Below are 19,586 nucleotides of genomic sequence, written 5' to 3'. Positions count from 1 at the left end.
TTTCCTCATTTGAAGAAAAGTAGATAGTACCCCCACGGAGTCTTGTTAGGATTAAATAAAATAATGTTAGGATTAAATACGATAATGATGCCTAGAAAATAATAGATGCTCAGAGAATGTTAGTTTCTATTATTATTACTAATATTAAGAATTCTTCCAGGGCTTCCCTGGTGGTGCAGTTGTTAAGAATCCACCTGCCAATGCAGGGGACATGGGTTTGAGCCCTGGTCCAGGAGGATCCCACATGCTGCGGAGCAACTAATCCCATGCGCCACAACTACTGAGCCTGTGAACCACAACTGCTGAGCCTGTGTGCCACAACTACTGAAGCCCACGTGCCTAGAGCCCATGCTCTGCAACAAGAGGAGCCCCCACTCGCTGCAACTAGAGAAAGCCTGTGTGCAGCAATAAAGACCCAACACAGCCAAAAATAAATAAATTAAAAGAAAAAAAAAAGAATTCTTCCAGCCTTCTACATACAGTAAGGAGCAAGTTGTAATGTCTCTAATTTGTATATGGAGAAGCTTGTTCATAAATGTGGAAACAAAAAATGTCTCTTTATGTTGAGTTCTACTACAATCTCTTAAAATTAACGTTAAATAGAATATGCTTTTTCACACTTTTTTCAAAGAAAAGCTAGGACTGCTATAACCTGGAAGGGTAAAGAATCTCACCAAGCTACACAGGGTGCTGGAAATGCTAAAATGGCAATGAAGGCGTTCCTCACCCACTGGTATTTGGTAGGCACAGAAAAGGCTTAAATTAGACATCTCATACATGAGATATTTTGAATTCTAAGCCATGTGGGTGTTCCTCTCTACGATTCTGTATCCATACAATATTTTAATTAAATAAAAAGCATGTTATGTTTTGAGAAATTTGGAATGATAGTATTTCCCAATGTGGTAGCTTTCTCTTCCTTTATTGTTTTTACTTTTTTAACAAACTGATCATTATTACCACTGCTATGATCCATGCTACTTTTCAATCTAAGAAAAACAAAGAACGAATTGTAAAATTATTACCCTGGTACCGTGAAAGATAGGCAATCATTAGCATTTGAGATGTGTAAGAGACAGCTCGACTTACAGAGTTTACTCTGTAAACTCATTCAGTATGCAACCCTCCCTAAGTGATACTCATCTAATTGGATTTTAACCAATGACATATGATATCATGAATTATGGAACACTTGCATAATTGCTTAAGTAGAGTATCTGGTTTGCAAATACGTATAAGTAAACTAACTAAAGAGGAGACCTGGGGTAGTCAAAGATTAAAATTGAGAGGATATAATATTTTTAATGGCACACACTAGCTTCTTGAAACTGAAGTTTAATCTTCTTCACAATAAGGAAAGCTCTCCTCATCAGGGAGAGTCTAATGAGTGGAAATACTCTGTCATTTCCCAGGTGCCCAGGGTGGAGTTGCCCAGACATTCCAGAGGTACTGCTCATTGGTTTTTGGCTTCCTGGTTCTTCAGGAAATAAAAGAAGAACAATTACCTGAAGACAAGTAAAGACATTTATTTTTCATTCAGCAGTCTTTTTCTGTGAAAATAAAAAGAGGGAATCAGAAGATTAACTCTCGAAAGGATCATGGACAACTAATCCAGTTAGTTCCCTCATTTTGCAGGCAAGGAACCTGAGGCTCAGAGAAGGTACATTTATTGAAAGTGTATTTTTTTTAACATCTTTATTGGAGTATAATTGCTTTACAATGGTGTGTTAGTTTCTGCTTTATAACAAAGTGAATCAGCTATACATATACACACATCCCCATATCTCTTCCCTCTTGCGTCTCCCTCCCTCCCACCCTCCCTATCCCACCCCTCTAGGTGGTCACAAATCACCGAGCTGATCACCCTGTGCTATGAAGCTGCTTCCCACTAGCTATCGGTTTTACATTTGGTAGTGTGTATATGTACATGCCACTCTCTCACTTCGTCCCAGCTTACCCTTCCCCCTCCCCATGTCCTCAAGTCCATTCTCTAGCAGGTCTGCGTCTTTATTCCCGTCCTGCCCCTAGGTTCTTCATGACCTTTTTTTTTTTTTTTTTTCAGATTCCATATATATATATTAGCATATAGTATTTGCTTTTCGATTTCTGACTTACTTCACTCTGTATGACAGACTCTAGGTCCATCCACCTCACTACAAATAACTCAATTTCCTTTCTTAAAAGTATAGAACACTTCACGAATTTGCATGTCATCCTTGCGCAGCGGCCATGCTAATCTTCTCTATCGTTCCAATTTTAGTATATGTGCTGCCGAAGCGAGCACTTGAGCGTGTATTTACCACACGTTTTCCTCATGACATCTCTGTGTGGTATTAACCCCATTTTATAGGTAAGGAAACTAAGGCTTAAAGAGATTGAGTGACTGATCCTAAATCACCATGCTAGATCTAAAGTACGTGCTGGGTTGTTTGGGTTTTTTCTTTTTAAAAATTTTCTTTAGTGTTTTTTTTTGTTGTTTTTTTTTTTTTGATTGATAAAGCTAATACATATTCATTGCATATATTCATATAAGCAACAGTAAGGAAAGTAAAAATCCTCTCTATCCTCATCACAAATCCTCAGCCTAGGGCTAGCTACTATTAACAGTTTATTAGCTATATTCTTCCAGATGTTTTTCTAAGCCATATGAGGCATGCCCTTTAAAAAAATACCATATCATTTATCAGAAATGGGAAAATCAACACTAGGAGTCTTATTCCTAAAAGTGATAAATACTTTATATCAATAGCAAAAAGCCTGGACAAGGGGAGAAAGAAGAGGAAGAGAAGAAATTCTATTTATTTTTGTCACTCTTGTGTAAGTCCCTTTTTGATTACTGGAAGCGGTCTCTTGCTTTTTATAATCAATTTAAGAATGTTAGCTGGAATGCAGCAAATGGTTAAGAATAAAAGGGATGGGTCAGAAAGCCACATGAGGCATTTTCTTTCTGAATTTTTATTGGTACATTTGGGTTTGTTTTTAAATAACTTAGTTATCAATTAAAATATCAGAGACTTTCTATGTGGTGGTTTTGTTCATCTAGTGAGTTTTTTAAAAAATATTTTAAGTATATTCTTTATTCTAGGAAGACTATAACATTTTATTTTATTTTATTTATTTTTGGCCGTGCTAGGTCTTCGTTACTGTGCGCGGGCTTTCTCTAGTTGCGGCGAGCGGGGGCTACTCTTCATTGCGGTGCGCGGGCTTCTCATTGCGGTGGCTTCTCTTGTTGCGGAGCACGGGCTTTAGGTGTGCGGGCTTCAGTAGCTGTGGCACGCGGGCTCAGTAGTTGTGGCTAACGGGCTTCATTGCTCCGTGGCATGTGGGATCTTCCCAGACCAGCGCTCGAACCCATGTCCCCTGCATTGGCAGGCAGATTCTTAACCACTGCGCCACCAGCGAAGTCCCAAGACTATAACATTTTAAATCATCGGGGTTTTTTTGTTTTTTGTTTTTTTTTTCAGTACACGGGCCTCTCACTGTTGTGGCCTCTCTCATTGCGGAGCACAGGCTCCGGACGCGCAAGCTCAGCGGCCATGGCTCACGGGCCCAGCTGCTCCGCGGCATGTGGGATCTTTCCGGACCTGGGCACAAACCCGTGTCCCCTGCATCGGCAGGCGGACTCCCAACCACTGCGCCACAGGCGAAGCCCAAAATCATCGTTTTTTCATGTAATTATTTGTATTTCCTTTTGATAATCTCCGTTAGAGCTTTTCTTTCACATAAATGCATTGTTCCTACAACTGTACAACACGGTCATAGATAATGGTCAAAAGCATCTCACTGAATGGTTATAATTTGGAGAATTCATAGATTTCTTAGGAATCTTTGATCTTAAGCATCCCTAAGACGACTGGTTGAAATGGAGTAAACAGACTGTGCAGTAAAATGAGTCTGCAGTGCCTGCTCTTCCTCCACCCCAATTCCCACCGAGCATGCTCAGCATATGAGGCTTGGTGGGAGAAGACTGTTGCTGGAATCTGCTGGGCTTTCTGTAGGGCTGATTTCATGAATGTGTGACCTTACATGGGGCTTGAGGACTCTGCTGTCTTGAAATTCTTAATACTTTTTAAACGAAAGGCCCCTCAGTTTTACTTTGTACTGGGCTTGTCAAATTATAGAGCTGGTCCCACCTTGGGCATACTGCTTTGAGAACCCAGGCTCCTCTGTACAAGTCCAGCATGTTAACAAGCACAACATATGAAATGCTAGGAGAAATTAGTGGGCTACTGACAGCAAACAAGCATCCCTATAGAAATGAGACCTTTTCAAGTGAAACCAGTCAGGTCCATCTCTCTAGCTCCTGGAATCTAATTATATAATTTGGTATCAGTGGCAAAGATGGTTGCCGAAGAAAACGTGCCTTGATTTTGTGACTTATCTTCTTACTCTTAGACTCTGAAGTTATTCTTGAAAATGATAATTAGAATAATACGAAATCAACACAGAATCTCTGTCCATTAAAGTTTTGCTTTTTATTATAAAACATTTCAAATGTACAGGAAAACTACAATTGCAATGAACACACATATATACTCCTCTTTGAGTAAAAGTTGTTACCATTTGGCCATATTTGCCATATCTATCTATGTATCTGTGTGTTTTCTGAACTTTGCCGCTCTGCGGCATGTGGGATCTTCCCGGGCCAGGGCACGAACCCGTGTCCCCTGCATCAGCAGGCGGACTCTCAACTGCTGCACCACCAGGGAAGCCCCATGTTTTCTGAACTTTTGACAGTGAGTTGCAGACATCATGACACTACTCTGAAATAGTTCAACATGCCCTTCCTAACAATTCAGACATTCTCCTAAATAATGAAAATATAATGCTTTTTTTAAAAAGAAAGTATTTTATTTGTAATGTAGAAAACTTGGAAAACAGAGATGTATAAAGAAAAATTACCCATAATTCCACTGCCCAGAGATAACCACCATAAGTAGAAAAATGGCATCACGTTGTATCTATTTGTCCACACAGAATGAAGCATCTCTACTTATTTTCACCTTTACCAACATTTTCCATGCCTTCTGTAGTAGGCAGAATAATGGCCCCTCAAAGATGTCCATATTCTAATCCGTAGAACCTATGAGTATGTTATGTTGCAAGGCAAAGGAGACTTTGCAGTTACAATTAAGGGTACAGAATTTGAGCTGGGGATCTTATCTTGGATTATCTGGGTGGATCTGTTTTTAATCACATGAGTTCTTAAAAGTGGAAGAGGGAGGCAGCGAGTAAATCAGAGAAATGTGACATGAAGACTCAACCTGTTGCTGACTTCGAAGATAGAGGAAGCCTCCAAGAAATGAAGGGAGCCTCTAGATGATGGAAAAAGGCAAAGAAACTGATACTTTCCTAGAAACTTCAGAAAGGCCAGTGCCTTGATTTTAGCTTAGTGAGACCCAGTTGGACTTCTGACCTATAGAATTTTAAGGTAATAAATTTGCATTGTCACTACATGTGTGGTAATTTATGATAGCAGCAATAGAAAATGAATATATCTCCCCATTTGTATTTGCCTTTGAAATGGAAGTCTTTTATTCTTTAGGACATTTTTTTAAAATTTATTTTTGGCTGCGTTGGGTCTTCATTGTTGCACGCAGACTTTCTCTAGTTGTGGCGAGCAAGGGCTACTCTTCGTTGCGGTGTGCAGGCTTCTCATTGCAGTGGCTTCTCTTGTTGTAGAGCATGGGCTCTAGGTGCGTGGGCTTCAGTAGTTGCAGCACACGGGCTTCGGTAGTCGTGGCTCATGGGCTTCAGTAGTTGTGGCTCACAGGCTCTAGAGTGCAGGCTCAGTAGTTGTGGCGCACGGGCTCAGTTGCTCCATGGCATGTGGGACCTTCCTGGACCAGGGATCGAACCCGTGTCCCCTGTGCTGGCAGGTGGACTCGTAACCACTGCACCACCAGGGAAGCCCTCTTTAGGACATTGTGACTGAATTATTTTCTTATTTTCTTCTTCTATTTGGCTTTGAAAACAATAATGACTAACACAGTGAGAAAATAAAGGCAGTACCCCTAGGTTTTGCTCTGAAAGGGGGACTAGATCTTCTATGGTTCTTTTGACCAGGGCTGGGCTGATACATTCACAGACCATTTACAGACTCATAGGGCAGGGGGAGGGATTGCTCTCTAGTCTTTTTAAGAAATTCACTTGGAATGATGGAAACTGTTTTGAGGAAAGCCATTTATTCTCAATCTCTCACAGATCTTTGTACTTGTCTTTCATAGCACTTATAACACATTGTAATGGGGTACAAGTATAACATCTTGATTAATGTCTGTTGTCCCTCTGGACTCTAAGCAACGTAAGGGTAAGGACCCTGTTGGTTTGTTTTTGCTATGTGCCTAGCACATAGTTGACCCCAAAATATTTGTTAAATGATTGAATGTTTGGCAATGCAAAAATCTGGTTCTTGAGTGGCTAATGAGAAGCTAAACTGCTGTGTGTAATTATATTAACAATTATAATACTAAACTATATATAAGATTGATTATATGTAATTATATATATTATTTTAAAGAATATTAAAACAATAAAATTTTAAAGGAAGAAAAAGCTGTTTTCAACAAGTGCTTGGGAATCTCTTTGAAGATAATTTTGTTTTCTTGGAGACTTTTTTTTCCTGGATGCAAATTCAGACTACACTGTCTGAATGTCATTCTGGAGATACCAATGTGTTCCTGCATATGTGTAAGTTCCTTCCAAACATCCTCACAGGAGGTCAGGAACACATTGTCAGGAAAGACAATGAGTAGTGTCTTCACTTCCTACTGGCAGCAAGCCCTAGAATCAATCAAGCAGGGAGCCCACTCTGGGCTATTGTGCTCAAGTCAGATTGCATTTCACCACTCTAACCACCCAGATGGACAGTTTGGGGGCAATGGAGTTAAAATCACCACTGACTAAGCGATGTCCCCTTGCTGGAGACATTTCTAAGAGCTACAAACCAACAGAAAGGTTGCTCTGTGAAGGAACAGTCACTTCAGGGAACGTGAAAGTGGAATGTCATCAGTTAGACTGAACAGCATAGCGATAAGCCTGAAAAGCACTTTCACACTAAGCTTTGAGGGAGGGTGTACCCAGGGCCAACTTTTTCCTACGGAACCTACGTTGCAGTTCTGTTTCGGCAAGTGTTACTGAAAGCAAAATTTTTTTCAAGTCAGCTGTTATTGGTTAGAGTCCTGTGCTTGCAAACAACAGAAACTACCCCTGGCCAACTTAAGCCTACGGAAAGTATTGGAAAGACATGAGGTAGCTCAGGGAATGGAAATAAACACTGAAGAAGCAAGTCTCAGGCAGGATGGGAAGCACAGCTGATGAGCAACAAAAGCCAATAAGCAGCCTCCTTATCAGCTTGACCTTTTTCAATCCTTGAGTCTCTCTCCTCAAGATTCAAATGCCCCAGAGAAGGTGATTGACCTAGGCTGGGTTACATGCCCATTTCATGGCCAGAAGGGTGCAGAACTTTGAAGGACAGTCCCACTAATTCTATATCTAATGGAAGAAGGATGGTTTCCCAAAGCTGTTGCCAGGAGAAGGGGGAAGGATTGCTGGGCAGGCAAAAGCATTAGATGTCCATTCATCAGCTTATTCACTGAGTGCACATTCAGGAAAATTAGTCTTCTCCTTGAGCCCCATAGCAAAGAACTATAGCTACCTATGGAATCCAGGCAAGTAACTTCCTGTGTGACCTTAGACAAATCATAAACCCTCTCTGGGCCATAGTTTCCTCATTTATAAAATCTATTGAATGGTTTGGACCAGAGGATCCCAAGTGGCTTGTAGAGAGAAAAGAGCCAGAAGAGAGGATCTCCTCCCAGATATTGGCAATATGACCTTGGCTGACTCATTTGCCAATTCTGGGTTTCCCTGTGTGTAAAGGGGGTGAACTAGACACCTTCAGGTTACTTCTAGCTGTAAAAGTCCATGATTCTAAAAAAGAACAGATGGAAGTAGCCAGGTCAGTCTTTCCTCTCAGAATCAATGAAATATCCCTGTTTTTAGGAAATATACACTGAAGTATTAAGGAGTAAAAGGGCCTTATGTATACAACCTCCTCCCAAATAATCCAGAAAAAAAAAACGCATGTATATACATATATACATACGTGTATGTGTCTCTGTGTAAAGAAAGGTTCTACAAATGTTAAAAAGTGTCCAAATGTTAAAAAGTAGTGAATTTGAATAAAAAGTGTGTGGGAGTTCTTTGAGCTATTCTTTTGTTTTGTTTTGTTTTGTTTTGTTTTTGTTTTTGTCTTTGAGCTATTCTTGAAACTGTTCTCTAAGTGTAATTATTTCAAAATGAACTCCAAAAAAAAAGTCAATGGGAAGGGCAAAAGGAAATCTGTTCCTCTGCCTGCTTGTCCAAAGGCTTTTTGATGAATTATTTGTGTGACAAGTGAGTATTTGTATGTCTGTACTGCTAGATCCTAACTCTCTAGGGGAAGTTTTTAGTGCCAAAGCATGGACTCTACAATGCGTTCTCACTACTAGTGTGACAAAGCTCCACTGTGAACCTGGAAGATACTGGATAAGGCCTGTCTATTTACTGCTCCTGAGGAGTCTGACTAAGTGGGTGGAGATTTCCTGTTGGCTCTTATGCTTTTCTTTTGTTTTAACAGTGGTTTAGGGGAACATACTTCAGACACAGCATATGTATTTAATGCTTTGTACTTTTAAATATTCATCTATAACCCAACAAATGTCTCTACCAACTACTTACTAACTTGATTTGAAGCCAAACATTACTACCTTCACACAATCACTTCTTACTGAAAATTGATTTCAGTATCTAGAAGGGTATTCATTGCAGGATCATATTAGCAAAATATTGGGACCAACCTAGGGGTCCAACAATAGTGTACCGGTTAAATAAATACATTCACGCAATGGAATATTGCGTAGATGGTAAAAAAGAATGAAGAAGCTCCCTAAGAGTGGCTGTGTAATGATCTCTAAGTTAAAAATAAATGAAGCACCCACATGTGAGTAAATATGGAACAATCTCCAAGGTATACTTTTAGAGCAATGTGCACAATTATGTGTAGGTATCATACAATTGTATTTTAAAATTGCTTGAAGGAGTAAGCAATGAGTGGACAATTAATGTTTTTGCCTGCTCAGCATATGCCTGTATATATATTTTATATATATATATATATATATATATATATATATATATATATATATATGCAGAACATTTTCTGGGAAGAGATACAGGAAATCAGTAACAGTGGAAAACTCTGGAGAGGGGAACAATGGGTGGGGGTAAGAATCTGGGGAAGAAGGACAGGAGGGAGACTTGATTTTCACTTACATCTTTTGAGTTTTGTACCAAATTTAATGGAGGACTCAGTGCCCCTTCAGCAGTAGATCCTTCTGATCCTCCCTCATCATGTAGGCTCAAGGGAGGATAAATCACTGTAGTCAAGGAAACTGTCCTGTTAGGGTATGAGTATTCTGCATATTGGGTTCATGACTTATCTTTCTGTTCCCAGCAGCTCTTCTTATCTTTGCTTAGTAATTGTTTATTGAATTGAGTTCAACTGGATTGATTTGCTGTGCTTTTAGGGGCACTTATTAGCCCTTCATGTTTTTCCCTCTTTTCTACCCTAAAGGAAAAAATATAAAACAAACATTTATTTTCCATTCTTAAGAATTTAAAACTTAGACAGTCAGTTGATGTAAATTGGTGCCTCCTTTTTGCAGGGCATTTTGGTATCATAAATCAGCATGTAAAATGTACTCATGTTGTAACCCAGTACAGCATTTTGTTAAGATATAGAAACAGATCTTACATGTATATGATCCCATTTTTATCGAATGTCATCCATATATCACTATATGTATATATGCATAGATATCTAGGAGATGTTTATTTCTCCATGATGGGTGGTTTTCCTCTCTGTATTTTTTCATATTATTCACATTTTTCGGGAGTACACATTGTCATCATTTTTACCCAAAAATGAAGCTATTAAAAAGAAAAAGCTGGGGCTTCCCTGGTGGCGCAGCGGTTGAGAGTCCGCCTGCCGATGCAGGGGACACGGGTTCGTGCCCCGGTCTGGGAGGATCCCACGTGCCGCGGAGTGGCTGGGCCCGTGAGCCATGGCCGCTGAGCCTGCGCGTCCGGAGCCTGTGCTCCGCAACGGGAGAGGCCACAGCGGTGAGAGGCCCGCGTACCGCAAAAAAAAAAAAAAAAAAAAAAAAAGAAAAAGCTGGGAATTCCCTGGTGGTCCGGTGGTTAGGACTCAGAGCTTTCACTGCCAAGAGCCCGAGCTGGATCCCTGGTTGGGGAACTAAGATCCCGCAAACCTTGCAGCATGGTCTAAATAAATAAATAAATAAATAAATAAATAAATGATAAAGAAAAAGCATTCAAGTGATTTCACTAGTTTTACTCTTTGACTCATCAAATATTTGTTGATTGTACCACATTATTCTAGAATTATCTTTCCTATTTTACAGTCTGCTGAATTTTCTATGCACCCATTTGAGAAAGCACTGAAGCTAAATACTTATCAAGTACTTTTGAAAAATTTAAGCTCCAGAAAAAAAAAATCAGAACAGTAGTTGTCTCTTGGGAAGTTGGGGATGGAGATAAACTGGGAAAAGGTATGAAGGAAACTTTTAGGGTGATGGATAATGTTTTAAAGGTTTGGGTCACAGAGGTATATGTATTTGTCAAAACTCAACAAATTTAGCCAAGATTTGTGCATTCCTCTGTATGTCAGTTTTACATCAGAAGGAAAAAAAACAAATTGGATTTTAGTAAGTGATATTGATATCTGGAATTTACTTTGAAATGCACTGAAAACAAGATAGATTAATGGATGGTTTGAGGAATGGATAGATGAATACATAATAAAGCAAATATAATAAAATGTTAATTGTAGAATCTAGGTGATGTGTGTATATATATATATATATGTGTGTGTGTTCATTATAAAATTCTTATAATTTTGCACTTTAACAATTTTCATAATAAAATGTTGAGGAAAATGTAATCACCGATCATCTATTGATATACTGATATGTTGAATATGCTTATATTTTATTCTTATAAACTAAATTCAACAGATTAAGTTCTAGAAGTTGCATCCCCCACCCTCCCAATTCAAACTTCTTGGATAGTTAAGCTATTTAAATATATATATATGATATAATTAGTGACAGGGCTGTCTTCATGACCGTGTTAACTATGCCGTCACACAGGGTCACGAAGTTGGTTCAATGCTCTGCTGTTGCTGTCTTGAAATTTTTATTACTTTTTAAACAAGGGGCCCTGTACTTTCATTTTACAATGGGCCCCGCAAATTATGTAGCTGGCCCTGACTAATGAGCAGTAATAATAATTACTAACATATATTATCTTCTCTTTTTGCCAGGCACTATGTTAAACACTTTATATACACTATTTCATTGAATCCTCAAAGACAGACTTAAGAGATAGTCTTAATATCCCCATTTTACAGATGAACATAATGAGGCTCAAAGAGGTTACGATATTTGCTCAAATTCACACATTTAGTGTACCCTCAGTATGCATAGTAGCACAGTACACATGGTAGATACTCAATAAATATTTACTAAATTAATAATAATAATAGTAATTATTATAGCAGCTCCCATTTATTGAGCACCTTCCAGCAGCCTACAATGCTCTGACTGAAACCCAACATGTTCTCCCTAACCCAGACTCCCCACCTTTGGCATCACTACCTTAAGACCACGTTCCCTGCCAGCCTAGATTAGGTCAAGTCTTCTCTTATGTTACCCTGTGCTTCTTTGTCATAGCAGTCATCACAATTGTAATTAGGTAGTTCTTTGTTTAATGCCTGTCTTCCCTTCTGGACTGGAACCTCAGTGAAGACAGTGACTCATTTTTATCTGCTCACCACTCTATTCCTACCATCCAGTGCTGTAGCTGGAGTGTAGCCTGCTTGCCAGGGCTGGATTATATATTTTTTCATTTACTCCTCAACTCTGTGAGGTAGAGATTGTTACCATCATTTTACATCATTTACAAGGCTCAGAGAAGCTAAGTCTGAGTCACCTCACCATAAGGGAAGCATCCACCATAACGTGGACCTACATTTGCCAGGCTCCAAAATCTCTTGTCCTTTCACGGCAGCCCACTGTTTCTATATGACAATCTGCCTGACACTATTTTCTATCTCCAGGCACTACTTATTCCCTTCAGCTCCTATTTTTGCTGTCTGACCTCTGGGCTCTGTGATGAAGAGGAGACATGCTTTCCAGGAAGTAATTACGGCAAGTGATATAACCAGGCTGGCTGAAGCCAGGATTTTATTTTTTAACCTTGATGAGTAAAGCAGCTGGAAATACTACCTTCTAAAAGCAAAGGATCCAATTTCCCCATGGTACTAACTCTTCCTTAGTGCTAGGAAACACCCTGAAGTCGTCTCTTGGGCTATGTAAATATAAAGCAATCTACCCAGGTCTAGTCTTGGGGAAGGCCTGAAATAATTAAGGTAAAGCAAACGTAGATGCTTCAGGCTGTTAACAAGATGTCTCAGTAGTTTTAGGCTTCGATAGATTTCTATGCGAAAATGTTTTTCCCTAAGTGTGGATTTGGACTATCCTATGCTTATGCATTGCTGCATATCTTTGCAGAGTTGAGAGGACTATTCTTTGGATTATTCTTTGTTTGTGAGGATCATAGAAGTGGGATGGGAAGGAATGCTGGGAGAGTGCACAGGCTTATTCTCTTCAGCTAGTGCTGGAGGACAGGCTGTGAACAAGAAATGGAGAGTGCTTGGCCCAGCATGCCCTGGCGTGGATGGTTGAGTTCTACCTGTGGTATTAAAATCCCAGCCTGAAAATCCCAGACCTTAGGAATTAAGACTGATGACAGATTGTGCTGTACTTTGTCTTTTGTAGGACATAGGGCATCTGGTGGTGGTAGAGTTTCCAGAGGACCTAGGTTTGTACCATTCTGAGGATGTTCAGACTGTGGACATCTCAGAGTAGCCACTACTAATAGCAGTGTAAGTTACCCTGTCTATTACACTTCTTTTCTGGTATTCCAAAGCCTTCTGAAAAGACTTGTTAACTGTCACACCCTGGCCTCAGTTGTGCTCTTGAGCTTGTTCTACTTTCTTGGAAGAATATCAAGCACTTCCTAAAGTTAATGATAGAAGCAATGGTGACAGTCATCTGTGCAAAACAGTGGTGCCCACTGTCCTCATAAGGGTGAGAGATAGTAAGGCTGCAGCAGGTCCAGAAAGTTGGGGCAGAAGTACAGGAGGGACTGTTTCTGAGAACACAAAAGCTATGTCAGAAATACAGAAGAAAAAAAAGAAATATGGGAGAGAAGGAGTTTGCCTTTTGCAGGAAATAGGCCCTGAGGGCTTATGCCATCATAATTTGAACAATAAAAGTAAGAATGATCATATTTTGTAGTCACTGGTTAGTGAGATAGGATGTACTGTATCTGTTATTCTATATGCCATAGCCAGTCTCCAAGATGGTTCCCAGAGATCCTTGCTTTTTTGTATTTATGTCTTTATATAGTCTTCTTCTTCAATGAATCAGGGCTAGTCTATGTGAACAACAGTGTATGGCAGAGGTTACAGTGGTTGACTTCCAAGGGTAAGTTGTAAAAGACTTGCAACTTCTGCTCTGGTCCCTTGAATTGCTTGCTTTGGGGTAGGCCAGCAGTCATCTCATGAAGCCTCTTATTTATTTATTTTTGGCTATGCCACGCAGCATGCGTGATCTGAGTTCCCCAACCAGGGATGGAACCCTTGCGCAACTGCATTGGAAGTATGGAGTCTTAACCACTGGACAGCCAGAGAAGTCCTCATGAAGACTCTTAAGCTGCTCTGTGGAAAGGCCTACAAGAGGAGGAACTGAGGCCTCTACCACCATCCAGGACCAACTTGCCAGCCAAGTGAGTTAAGTCATTGAACGTGGATCTTCCAGCCCCATTCAAGCCTTCAGGTGACTGCAGCCCCAGCTGACATTTGACTGAGCCTCATGAGAACACCCTATCCAGAACTTCCTAGCCAAGTGGCTCCCATATTCCCAGTCCATAGAAACTATAAGAGATAATAAGTGTTTATTATTGTTTTAAACTAGTAAGTCTTGGGATGACTTGTTATGCATCAATAAATAAAACACTATACTATAGATTCTATGGAATAAACGTCTATGTGAAACTCTGCCTAAATAGATCAGCCAAGTCTTTAGAAAAAAAGAAGACATGGGTTGAGTCTTCAAAGATGAGTAGGAGCTTGCAGGTGCAGGTAAAGTGGAGAAAGGGGAATCATTTCAGGCTAAAGGAACAGCTTGACTATAGGGCCAGAAGTAAGAGGGCATGGCTTGTTTGAAAAAACAGCAATTAATTCAGCATGACTGAGGTGCAGTATGTTTAAAGAATGAGGTAGAGAAAGATTACAGGAGTAGACAGGAACAAGCTCAAAAAGGACCTTAAATGCCATGTTCATCTATTTGTTTTTTATCCTAAAGGCAATGAGGAGCCACTAAAGAATTTTTAAGCAGGCAACTGACATGATCAATTGTACATTTTAGAATGATGGCCAAATGGAAGATGGATTGGAGGCAGAAAGACCATTTAGAAATAATTGCAAGTCCAGGTGAGAAATGATTAGTGCCTGAATTAAGGTCTTAGCAGTGTGAACGGGGGGCAGGGAATGGAGGGCTATTAGGAGGTATAATTTTCAGAATATGAGGGATGAGGAAAAGGGAATATGTGGGATCCAGGAGGAGGAACAAGTTTTTAAAAAATATTTATTTATTTATTCGGTTGCGATGGGTCTTACCTGCGGCACGCGGGCTCTTTGTTGTGGCGCACGGGCTTCTCTCTAGTTGTGGCATGCAGGCTCAGTAGCTGTGACACATGGGCTTAGGGATCGAACCCGTGACCCTTGTGTTGGAAGGTGAATTCTTAACCACTGGACCACCAGGGAGGTCTTGAGGAGCAAGCTTTGAAGGGGTGAGTTTGAGTGGTGTGTAGGACACCAAGGTAAACATGTACAGGGGACAACTAGAAACACTGGTCTGGCTTGGAACCCAAGAGGGAATGAAGTCAGGCTGAAGATGCACAGAAGTTTTGAAGGCTTTTTCATACAAGCATCCCTTCTTAAAAGGTAAGTAACTCCATGGGTGAAATGAAATCAAACTACAGTTTAGAGTTTTAGATTTACCTTTCATTGATAGCAAAGCCATTTAGAAATAAGATTTACAGTAAAAACCTGGGATAGGATCAATGGCATGAAGTCAGAACCAGGTACAGGTGGAAGGCCATTTTGTAGTATCTTCCAGTTTTGCTGGGGATTCAACCATCAGCAGAATCTGGTGACTATTTAAGTATAGAGATTGAAGGAGAGGGAAGAGTCTAAAAAATTAGTTCCCTCCCCCAAAGTTTCCTTTCTTAGATCTACATTTTCCATCATGTATAACATCTTATGATCTATGCCCCATTTCAATATCACTGATTTAAAAATTTTCTGAAGTAAATTTTGCTTCCATTTTCTTCACCTATTTTCCAGTAAATTTATATGAGTTTCATGATCTTCTACTTCCTCCTTTTTTCCCCTTTCTCCTCTTCCTGCTTTTTGTGAACAAAAGAAAATAAAACCTCTTCCTTTACTGACTATATAACAGGTGTAGCAGAATTCTTGATTTTTTTAATTGAATATTTTACAGGCATTCATTCTTGATTCATTGTCAATAGCTCTCTAATTCTTTGAAATTGTTTTTCAACTAATACAGTGATTTTCATCTCTAACACCTAAGTATGGCCTAGTAGTCAACGCTCCAAGACTTGGAATTCAACCAATTCACCTGATTTGACCTGATCTACTTATCCAAGAGGTATATATTTAGAAAGATCACATAGATAAATGCAGTGTCCATAGCACTAGCACTTCAAGGATTAAAGAAAAAGTAACTTGCCAGGTCATATAGTTTTGTAATCAAGTTGAGAAGAAAGATCACTGTGATAAATGTGCTACAATCCCAGATTTTGAACAGGACTTTTTCTTTTGGTTGTTTCAAAACTATTTCTCCCTCAGTAAAAATTAATAGCAATGGACTTCATGTCGTTTTATTTGTGGAAATAACTGCGGTTAAAAAAAATAATTACCGCTTAATTTTTGTCAGCAAGAAAGCCCAAGGAAAGTAATGTTAAAAATAAGGAAATGGAGCTGAGTGCTTAGTGGTTAGCATCTGGAGACACCACTTAATGTACTTAACTTTTTCAACATTTAATTGATGAAAATTGAGGCTCAATAAAAATTTTCTAAGGAGCAAAATGTCTAATGAATATTTTATATTTAGCTTTAGATAAAACAGTTTTACAGCATAATTAAAGGTAAATCTGTAAAATCCTAGGTAATAGGGCTTCACTGGTGGCTCAGTGGTTAAGAATCCGCCTGCCAATTCAGGGAACGTGGGTTCAAGCCCTGGTCCGGGAAGTTCCCACATGCACTGGAGCAACTAAGCCCGCGAGCCACAACTACTGAGCCTGCTCTCTGGAGCCCGCGAGCCACAACTATGGAAGCCCGCGTGCCTAGAGCCCGTGCTTCTCAACAACAGAAGCCACCGCAATGAGAAGCCGGCGCACAGCAAGGAACAGTAGCCCCCGCTCGCCATAACTAGAGAAAGCCAGCGCGCAGCAACGAAGACCCAACGCAGCCAAAAATAAATAAATAAAATAAATTAATTAATTAAAAAAAATCTTAGGTAACAGATTTTTTTCTAAGATGAAAAAGTTCTTTTGATTACATAATTGAGACATGCTCATTTAAAAAAAATTCAATTGATCCAGAAAAGCAGGAAATAAACTAAATTACATAAACCTCACCAGCCACAGAGAAGCACTGTTAAAATTTTGTGAACTTGCTTCCAACCGTCTCTTCATACATATATTTGTGTATGCATATGTATGCCCGTAGCGTGACCTACACAGAATCATACCGTTCTGTAAACTGATCTTTTCATTTTGCAACACGTTGTGGACACCTTTCCATTTCCATAAATATAGATCTGGTTCCAGCTTTCTAAACAGATGCGTAGTATTACGCTCTATATAAACACCGTAACTTAACCAACCATTCCCACACTGTTGAACATTTGGGTTGTTCCCAAGGCTTTTTTTTTTTTTTTTTTCGGTACGCCGGCCTCTCACTGTTGTGGCCTCTCCCGCCGCGGAGCACAGGCTCCGGACGCGCAGGCTCAGCGGCCACGGCTCACGGGCCCAGCCGCTCCGCGGCATGTGGGATCTTCCCAGGCCGGGGCACGAACCCGAGTCCCCTGCATCGGCAGGCGGACTCTCAACCCCTGCGCCACCAGGGAAACCCTCAAGGCTTTCTTTTAATTAGCAATACCATGGTAAACATCCCTGTCATATTTCTTTCTTTCTTTTATTATTATTATTTTTAAAGATTATTTGATGTGGACCATTTTTAAAGTCTTTACTAAATTTGTTACAAGATTGCTTCTGTTTCATGTTTTGGTCTTTTGGCCCTGAGACATATGGGATCCCAGCTCCCCGACCAGGGATCAAACCCACACCCCCTGCATTGCAAGGCAAAGTCCCAACCAATGGACTGCCAGGGAAGTCCCCTTATTATTTATTTATGTATTTATTTATTTGTTCATTCAAATAAAACATGGCTCGGGACTTCCCTGGCAGTCCAGTGGTTAAGACTCCGTGCTTCCACTGCAGGGGGAACAGGTTTGATCCCAGTTCAGGGAACTAAGATCCCACATGCCGCACAGTGCGGCCAAAAAAAAAAACAAAAACAGAAACAGACAAAAAAAAAAAATATGACTCAGAGCCCCCACTCATCAAGGTGGACAAGAGTTATTTCTGGGATTCTTTTCCCCGCTACAGTGAATTATATATGACCTCCAGGGTTTGAGTGGCCCTAGGAAACTGGATTGGGGTTATGCTATTGATCCTCCTTTGTCTGGCCAGAGACAGTCCTCTCCAGAGGTCTTCTCCATTCTAGGCAGGGAAGCAGCCCTGCAACACTTTTAAAGCTGCTTTCAGGATCTCAGTGCTTAGTGACCTGTCTCCCAGGCATCCTGCAGCCATCCCAACCTGGGTCTGTTATTTTCGAGGGAGATACTTGGAAATCCTAAAATTCCACAACCCCTCCCCAGCCTTAGTGTTGTCTTTATACTAGTAAAGGCTATTTTCTTGAGGAGATGGGGAAAAGGAACTACCACTCAACCTCTCCATATAAACCTATAACAGACAACTAGACAGTTGACTGTGGAGGAGTTACTTAACCTCCTGAAACCTCAAATTCTTTATCTATCTATAAGATAACAACAAATAGCAACCCCATCCTGCCAGTTGTAGAGACCAGAAAATTTATTTGTCTTTAGCTTCCCTCATTCTCTCACTGCCACTCATATTCTGCCTCCTGAACCTTCAGAACAGAACGAGAATCTGACCACTTCTCTCCACCTACCCTGCTTCTACCTTGGGCCAAGTCTCCACCGTGTCTCACTTGGATCTTTGCAGTAGCCTCCTAATAGGTCTCCTTGATTCTACCCTTATTCCTGTCATCAATTTTCTTTTGAAAAGGATGATGGCTTTCATCTAACTTTGAGGAAAAGGCAAAATTCTTAGACTAACCTAGAAAGCCCTCTTATATGACTTAGCACCACCTCCCCCACTTCTCTGACCTCAGTTCCAACCATCCTCTTCTTCAGTCACACTCCCCTTGCCAAAACATGTCAGGCGTGCCTTTTGCATTATCCTCAGGATAATAGTTTCTCCATGCAGGTATCTGCTCAATTACCTTTATCATTATCCCCAGAGCCTGCTTCATTTTTCTCCACAGCACTTATCACTGACATAGAGTATGTTTATTTCACTATCTCTTAAAACTGGAATATAAGCCTGTTGAAGGAAGGACTTGTCTATTTCTATTTAGGTTTTCAGTGCCTAGAGAGTACCTAGCACACATTAGGGGCTCAATAAATATTTGCTGAATAAATGAATGGACAATCATATCTTTCAGAATTGGAGTAAGTGTTCATTCTGATAATGTTAATGCCTATTGAATAGGAAGGACTATTTGAACACAGATTGTTGCTGTATCATCATTATTATTATATTTATACTAGTCTTTGAAGACTGTATTAGAAAAAGGGTATTCCAGCAAAGAACTGACTGAAGCAGAGGCTTACAAGTAGGAAATACCCTGTAGGTACGTGTGACCTGCACTGAAAACTAAATATTGGTTAGAGCTAGTGTTGGAAATGTAGGGATGAATATGGAGGGAACTGAATTCAAGGCTCAGAAGTACGGGTTTGTCCCTAACAGTGGGGAACCATCCAGGATTTTCAGCCAAGGAAGATATGATAAAATCTTGGTTTTTGAAACTTCTGTGGTGATAATCAGTTATCCTGTGTTGCAAAATTGCATTTTGTGGCTTGTGGGAGGTGTGTTTGTTAATCAGAGAAAACGGTGTGTTTCTTTAAGAAATTTTGCTGGACCTTTTTGTCTGATAGGACCTGGCCTGTGACCTTATTTATGATCCCCTCTTTTCATGCAGACACCAAACATCCTCCACGTGGAGA

The 19,586-nt window shown here is 40.2% G+C and overlaps 1 long non-coding RNA gene and 1 other non-coding gene across 2 annotated transcripts; one reads left to right on the top strand and one right to left on the bottom strand.

Moving 5' to 3' along the window:
* The first annotated feature begins 1,502 nt into the window (after positions 1–1,502).
* LOC113628036 (uncharacterized) lies at positions 1,503–14,861 on the top strand. The gene is made up of 3 exons (XR_003435854.1): positions 1,503–1,660; positions 2,750–2,817; positions 12,182–14,861. It is a non-coding gene; the product is annotated as an uncharacterized LOC113628036 (long non-coding RNA).
* On the bottom strand, positions 2,180–2,284 carry LOC113628174 (U6 spliceosomal RNA). Its single transcript, XR_003435912.1, has one exon. It is a non-coding gene; the product is annotated as a U6 spliceosomal RNA (small nuclear RNA).
* Positions 14,862–19,586: the final 4,725 nt, after the last annotated feature.

The sequence above is a fragment of the Aethalodelphis obliquidens genome, unplaced genomic scaffold (assembly GCF_003676395.1).
Source record: "Aethalodelphis obliquidens isolate GAN/ISIS:26980383/991018 unplaced genomic scaffold, ASM367639v1 scaffold22, whole genome shotgun sequence".
Classification (NCBI taxonomy): Eukaryota; Metazoa; Chordata; class Mammalia; order Artiodactyla; family Delphinidae; genus Aethalodelphis; species Aethalodelphis obliquidens.
This window is presented reverse-complemented; position numbering and strand designations above follow the sequence as displayed.